Genomic DNA, 8,483 nt, shown 5'->3' on the forward strand with positions numbered 1-8,483 from the left:
TACTTTTGCCAAAACTCACATATTAATGGTGATGTGTCTTAGGTATTATGACACGTGATCTAGAGCCCAGGAGATGCACACAGTCTGGGAATAAGCCATGGAGAAAATCTGTGCTTTCTTTCCCCTATTCAGATGACTTCACTCTGACATTCAGCCCAGCCTCTATCCTTCCCTGCCCTCTCCAACACCCAACCTTCGGTCTTCTCTCCTACTTCTGATTAGACATCAAGATTTGAGTATTCAGGTGTGTAAAGCAAGCACTCCAGGAACCTATAGTTGAAGGAAAGAGAAAAGAGCAAGAAGGCAGTATCAACCTTTGCCGTGCTAAGCTATGGTATGGCCATGTGTTCTTTGAGCTATGGCCAGGTCATGTTATCCTAAGTTTTGGCCCCTCCCCTACCTTAGGGAGGTGAATCTCTCTCTCTCTCTCTCTCTCTCTCTCTCTCTCTCTCTCTCTCTCTCTCTCTCTCGGGAGGTGCATCTCTCTCTCTCTCTCTAGGGAGGTGAATCTCTCTCTCTCTCTCTCTCTTCTCTCTCTCAATCTCTCTCTCGCTCTCACTCTCTCATTTACTTTTTAAATAAACTATATTTTCCAGTTTAATTTTTGTGCAATTCTTTGCATCTTTCACGCAGCACCTATTGTAGACGAGACACCCACATTGGGCTTACCTAACATTTGGAGTCCCACTGGTATATAGTTTAACCTAACAGTGCCTCGAAGTGAAATAAAGTGGAAATAAAAATAAATAGGAGCTAGGCACAGTGGCTCAAGCCTGTAATCCCAGCACTTTGGGAGGCTGAGGTGAGAGAATTGCCTGAGCACAGGGTTTGAGCCCAGACTAGGCAACTTGGCGAGACCTGGTCTCTACAATAAAAAAAAAAAGAAGGCAGTATCCTATGGTCCAAGACAATGGCCTGAAAGACAATGTGAAGGATGCAGGTGAAGAGTGTGTAGACACTGGCCCCGCCAAGGGCTGATGGTCCTCTGCTTCAGCAGCAGGCATGGAACTTCTGAATTATAAATCAGCATTTATCCTGATCGCCTGGATATCTGGAAGATTAAATAGACAGAAAAAAAAAAAAGATATTGTCACTGGCATTTAGAAAACTTCAGTCTTGTAAGATTTGGGGGCATTTATACCCTCAAATACTTGTCTCAGAACTGGGGCCCAAAGTCAGAGCAAGGCAGAGGACTGAGCAGCCCTGGGGATGAAAAACTCTCTCCTCCCACTGGCTTTGCATGTGCCCCTTCCCAAACAACACAAGAAAATTCAAGGAAGCTCAGAGGAAGGGCTTAGCCTAGAGCTCACCCCAGTGACCAGAACACTATCCAGCACTGCAGAAGTTACAAATGCTATCCCAGTCATGATCCCTTAGGATCACTGGAGGCCAAACATCTGGGAAGAATAGCAGTAATACCTTATTATCATGAAATCTAAAATACCACCAACTGTGAAATGCATTCTCATTTCAGCGATCAAACAAGAAAGGTCTATAGTGGTTATAAAATGATATTCATTGTCAAATGCATTCTAACTTCAGAGATGCTAAAATAGAAAAAAAAAAAAAAGTACATCTTGGAATCAATGAAATTCAGCAATACCTCCTATGACTGGCATTATTAAAGTTCAAGATAGTCCTGTGGAATGATACCTCCATACCCTCTAAAGTTAGGTAAGACCGTGTGACTGGTTTTTACTGGTGAAATGTGAGCAGAAGCGAATGTCACTTCTAGGTCAACATATGCAGTTGTCTGTGTCTGACTCTACCGAACTCTCCTCTCCTGCTGCAGTAATCATGGAAGCACATGGCTGTTGCACATGGAGCATGCAGCATTACGGGAAGATGGAATCTTCATCAGTCTGGATCTCTGAAAACTTCAGTGAGAAGAGTCCCCCTTCCAATCCAACTCATTTTGAACATGTAATGCAAGCACAAAATATAATTTTGTTGTTTTAAGAAACTGAAATCCTGAGGCTGTTTGTCACTGCAGCATAACCTAGCTTCTCCTGACTGACATGCCATCTTATGTTTGAATGAGGCATTATTACTTCATGTCTTCATAATTACACAATAGGGCAGGCAAAGAATACACTAGTCCCATTTTAAAGATAAAGACATTGAAGCACAAAAAGATGAACTGAATTGCCCAAAGTCACATTGCTAGCATGGAATATATTTGGGACTAGGATTCATATTCTCTAACAACAAAAAAATGAGCCTCACAGACGGTGTCCCTGACTGTCTCTATCCTCTCCCCAGCGGCTTCAATTCCTTGCTCCACTGCTCATATGAATCCATACATATACATACTTATCTTCTTTGGGCAAGAAAATTTTTTTGAAACCCAATCTATCTCTTTCCTTTAAGCAGAAGCAAAACATTCAAGAAACTGGTCGACAACAGAGTTTAAGACTTAGAATAAGGTGACAATTCAGGCATGGCTGCAGTGCCAAAGTACTGAATGTGTAGCTGAACCATGAGTTGTTAAGTTGTAGAAAGACATTGAGATGAATGCCAGGATGCAGAGTGTTTTCACAATCAGTGAGTAAAGTGAGGCATGAAAGGAGAGAGAGAATATAAAGAAGATATATTCTTCATGTTGTACATTTCACTTCAATTACCTGAACATAAACTATGTTCTGAGCAAATTTAGACCCCATCGCTGTTTGTTATAAAATTGACAGCAATCATGTGAACACATCTAGGAAATTCTAATCTCTTACAAAGACATACAAGGCAAGAGATTTCCTCAACATGAATAAGTAGCCTCCTGGGGTTCCTGACCACACCGCTCACACAGATTACATTCTTTGCTTTGAACCCAAATTTTATAGACAAAAGTGATTTTCCTGAATCAAAGCTGTGATTTCATTTCTCAGCTAGGGAAAGGAGCTTACCCGGAGTCAATTCCTAAGATCAAAATACAAAACAACCAGCTGGTGTCAGCAACTGGCTTTAGCAGTTTGCCCTTGGTGTGTCCCCCATGCAACCTGATATTTAAAATCAAGAAAAGAAAATGAACTGCATCACTTGCCCCATTTTAGGGCAACTCTCAGAGCTATTCCTCTTTTCCATCATACTCTCTCCTTTAATATACTCCAAGCCCTGAGCACAGTGCCTTCCCAGGGCAGTGGTTTCACTCACAGTCCACGCTTGGTTAAGCACCAAATGTGTTTATGAAACTGTCAGTGTGAAACTGTCCCTAGGACAGGCATGTTAGGAGCCAGAATTGTGAGCATGACCCTGTCAACTCCTCTGAAATTCTGAGCAAAAAAGAATGTTTATAAAATTACTAAGTCCCCGTTTCCCTTATCGAATGCCCCAGTAACTGTGGCTGCCTTCAGTAATTCAGTAAGCTAGCCACCCCACTGTATAGAGATCCCCAGGATGAGTCCACAGAATTTTGCTAATGGTAAGCATTTTCTTCTTAGAATGACAGCATTTTTTAAGTTATTTGTTGGCAAGATAGTGAATCTGATCACCAGAGAGAACCAGAGGGATTCTCTGGGATTATAAGAGTGGGTATTCATGTTTTTTTGTGTAGTTAATATCCAATAAGGCAGAAATCTACCTAAGAAGATTCTGTGCCCCTTTCCTCTTATACAAAGTGCTACTTTCCACACAGGATTTTGGTTATCAGTCCTTTAGGAAGAGCCCAAGACGGTGTGCAATTACAGAACCCTTCAACAATAGTTCTTAACCTCTTGAGGGTTTCCAGTATCTTCAAAAATTAGATCCTCTCTCCCGTAAAATGTACACAGGCCTACAGAAAGACTGTTTGTTTTCAGGATATTCACATTCCACTAGAGCCCATTCATTTCTCCCTTGCTTTGACCCCAACCCTACTCCCCCCTCCTCACGAAAGCAGATGTTCACATGACAGGTACCCGCTTACTCCATCTGATAATTTTGCCCCCTTTCTCCCAAAGGAGTTTGTTAGCCACCCCCAACCAAGGGTACCCTCCTTAATTCCTCTGAAACTCTGTTCTTCAAAAAATGGGAACTATGATATGTGCCCACCCACCTCAAGAAAAATCATACAAATCAAAGAAGGGAAGAGACATAAAAACTCTCTGAATTGCACATTTATGCAATATTGGTGAAGAGTGCATGTGTCAGCTATGATGGGCTCTGTCCATTCTGTTTCCGGCCTCTTCCTTCTATGTTTTCTGAACACACCAGATTGCTGATTTGCTTTCTTCCTGAGGTCTTCTGGGGTTCACAGTGCTTATTTGTGCCTTTGTAAATTAGGATGTGTGTGAGGGGAACTGCAAGACTATCAATTCTTTAATGACAGCTTATTGGCACTCGGGGAACAGCCAAACATTGCTGCAATCCCAGTAATTCAGAGGCCTCCATAAATCACCCTGATGAGAAGGAAAAGCTAAAGCAGGATATTGCTTTCTGCCACCTAAAAGAGATAATGAATGGTCTAAAGGCATTATTTAAGGGTGGCCTAGTTTTCCAATAACCTATCCCTCAATAGCAGCAACCCAAGCTGTATACCAAAGACCTCAAGCTTAGGACACAGGGAAAAAATAATTTGGTAATGAAAATATTATCCTACACCTATCTTATCCTTTTTTGCATGTGGCCTGCTTTAATAGGCTAAGAATATTTATTTTCACAAATTTATTTGTTAGGGTAGACTAACTGCTGTAGCAAGTACACCCAAAGATGTATATAATAAGCTCATATGCAATAGAAGCCTATATCTTCCTCAAAGAAATTATTCAGGGCTTTTCCTGCATAGTTTCATAAAATTGTACACAGGGCTCCAAACTGATGGAGGGTCTGCCATCCTCAACACATGGCAAGCAATGTTGTCCTGGCATCAACATGTTGTGGGCAGGGAGGCAAATAGTAGACAGGATTAGGTTTAGGAGATTGAATGGGGCAGACCAGGGAGTGAGGCATAACTCTTCCTCTTGAATTCCATCAGTTACACTGAATTAAAGGGAAACCAAGAAATGTAATCTAGCTATATACCTAGGAAAAAGAGGAAGTGGATTTTCATGAGTATCTACCCATCTTTTCTCAGAAGTTATTTTTTAAAAGAATTATTTTTGAAATCAATTTCTGGCAAATATTTGGGTAAACAAACTTAGCTAATTAAACTATTCATACAACATTCGCTTGTGCCTCTACTCTGTGGTGAGCACTCTAAGGCACTGAGGACATAGCAATTTTGCTTTAAATAGCAAAATATTTACCAGCATAAAGCTTATATTCAAATGCGGACAGACAGACACCAAACAGGAAAAATAAGTAAAATATATAGGATGTTAGTGATAAATATTTTTTAAACCAGCAAGGTAAGAAATAAGATAGAGAATGTCAGGGAAAGGTGGTTTGCAACTTCAGATAGGGTCGCCAGGGACGATGTTAATATTAATGTCCTGCTGTGGACTGAATTGTGTTCCCTAAAAGTCATGTATTGAAGCCCTGACCCCCGACATGACTATATTTGGAGATAAAATCATTAGGATGTAATTAAAGTTAAATGAAATTATAAGAGTAGGGCCCTAATCCTATAGGAATACTGCCATATAAGAAGAGGGAGTGACAAAAATAATTCTGATAGACTTCTGGTTTCAGCTCCAACATGTGAACAGGTTGCATGCTTTACTCCCATTCTTACAATAAGAAAACATACCAAAAAAACCAAACAAACTGAAAATCTGTGACTTTTCTTGGACTCCTCAAAAGAAAGAGGTTGTAAGACAAACCACTACCCTGAAATCTAGAGGGACAGGTGAATACAGACTTCACAATCTGAATCTGTTTACCTGGAGCAGAAGCCATAAACTAGAAGGAATACTTGTTAAATTGCTGGAGGCTGAGTGTGTACTGACTTGAGAATGAGAAACTCCTAAGGGCTATAGTCTTAAGAGGGCCCTACACTTTCACCATTTTATTCCCAGAGACCCCACTTTATAGAGCCAAGAAAAATACCCTTGGGTCTGTTAAGGGAAGAGGAAAAACTACCATTGTGAAGTATAATTAGAGAACTCTCCATGTCAAGGTCTAATCTCCAGAGTAAAGCACAATACCAGAGCCTTTCATTTCCCCAACTTCAGTCTTCTCTAGCCCTTGGTAGGGAAAAACTGCTGAGAAACACTTGTGACGGTCACAACCTAGAAACACAAGACTACTAAAAGACTAAGATTTAATCATAAAAATGTTGAACACTTCCCTGCCCACATACTTTACTACCATACCAATAGAGTCTTGGTATAATAACAGTGGATTACAGATGGAAAAGCTGCAATATGCAGTCTTTATTTTATGAGAACATATTAGGGAAGCCCAGTGACAAGGGAGACCAAAACAGGGACACAAGAGAAATGTTAAGCCTCTGGAACCTACAGCTAAACAAAAAAAAAAATTAAACACAGTTCAACTCCTAGCTAAATAAAACCTCAATCTAAAACCTCACACTAAAGGCCTGCTTACTTCAGTTCCTATTACCAATCCATCATGTCTAGCATTCAAAAAGAAATTACAAGAACTGCTAAAAGACAAGGAAAAAAATAGTCTGAAAGTAGTCTGAAGACACAATGCAAGCATCAGAACCAGACTCAGATACAACATAGATTTTTAATTATTAAACAGAGAAGTTAAAATTACTAAGGCTAATAAGTGCCCAACTGTAAATAGTACTCAAAAAGCAAGACAAAGGGGTGGTATAAGCAGAAAGAGAAACTCTGAGACTCAAAGATTAATGCTATAAGTCAAAAACACTGTAACAGAAATAAAGCACACCTTTGATGAGCTCGTCAGTAGACTAGATACAGCTAAAGAAAGAATCAGTGAACTTGAAATATGTCAGTATTTCAATGTCAGAAATCAATATGAACTTGAAATACATCAGTAATCAATAAATTTGAAATATGTCTCCCAAACTAAAATCCAACGATAAAAAGAGTGAAAAAATATAACATGCTAGATCTATTTCAAAAGGTATAACTGTTGTGTAATTGGAATAAAAGAAGATGAAGAAAGATAAAGCAAAATAAATATTTAAAGTAATAAGGACTGAGGATTTCCCACAATTAGTGACAGAGACCAAATCATAGTTACAGGAAGCTTAGGGAACAACAAGCAGCATAAATATCAAAATATCTGCACTTAGGCATATCATAATCGAACTGCAAAAGAAAACAAAAACAAAGAAAAAGTCTTGAAAAATGACAGGGGGAAGAAACCTTACCTACAGAGAAATAAAAATAAAAATTATGACACACTTCTCATCAGAGACTACCCAAGCAAAAAGAGAATAACTGAAATATGTAAAGAGAAAGAGAAAATCACCCACCTAGAATATACAGTGAAATTATCCTTTAAAAATAAGGAAGAAATACTTTTTGTACAACAAAATATGAGAGAGTTAAATGTCAGCTGACCTGCCCTTCAAGAAATGTAATGGAGGTTCTTCAGGGAGAAGGAAAATAACATAGGCCAGAAACTCAGATCTGGTGAGAAGGTATGTGAAAGAAGGGAAAAGTGAAGGTAAAATTTGTACTCCAAATTGATCTAAAACTGCTTAAAGTAATAGGAGTAACAACTTATTGGGTGATTATAGCATATGGACAAATAAAATTAATTACAGCACTATCTTAAAGTAGGGAAGAACTGGAACTACTCTGTTACAAATTACCTGTACTGCATATGGTGTAGTATAGTGGTCTTTGAAAGTGGACTTAGATTAGTTATTAAGCTATGTTGAAAACTCTAGGGCAACCACTAGATTTTTTTTTAAAAGAAGTATAATTGAGAAAAAAGAAGAGAAAAGTTTATTTAGGAGGTCATGGTATCTTAGGACAAAATGTAGACTATGTTAAAAGAATCTAATTGTATTTTAAAACAACTCCACTGAAGGGAGTGGAGGGAAAGTGAGTAACTAAATAATTCTGGAAATGAAGTCTGTAAGACTAAATACAACAAGAATTTTACGTAAGTATTGCATAAGCACTGTACTCTAGTTGATAAAGTTGCTTCTTATGGGGGTATGAGTTAACAATTCTGATACCACTATACGTGTACACTGGGATTAACAAGTTAAGTAAATGGTTGGTGAGTAGTAAGCCAGGTTTCTCACTGCTGGAGTGGAAAGTTACAGACAAGCAAGAGAAGGAGGTTGAAATGATCCATGTGGATTTGAGTTGGAGACATGTAGATACAGATGAATGTCTACAGAAATATTTGCATGTAAATATTTAAGAATATGTGTCAATACACAAGGAAGTATACAAATATATATTTTCTTGCTCTGATATCCGAGAAGACCGAGAAGCAACCAGCACAGCTATCACCAGATATTTGTTTCTATTACCATTTCCCAATAAAAAGTAGCAAAGTTTCTTGAGAAAATGGATAATTCTAGGACTGAGAAAAAAAATACACAAGGTCAGCCTGGCATGTTTTGTTGTGCTAGAAAGTAAGACAAGTTTTAAAAAAGAGAAAGAGAAAGAAGAAGG

The sequence above is a fragment of the Carlito syrichta genome, unplaced genomic scaffold (assembly GCF_000164805.1).
Source record: "Carlito syrichta isolate Samal-C Ts95f unplaced genomic scaffold, Tarsius_syrichta-2.0.1 Scaffold315812, whole genome shotgun sequence".
Taxonomy (NCBI): Eukaryota; Metazoa; Chordata; class Mammalia; order Primates; family Tarsiidae; genus Carlito; species Carlito syrichta.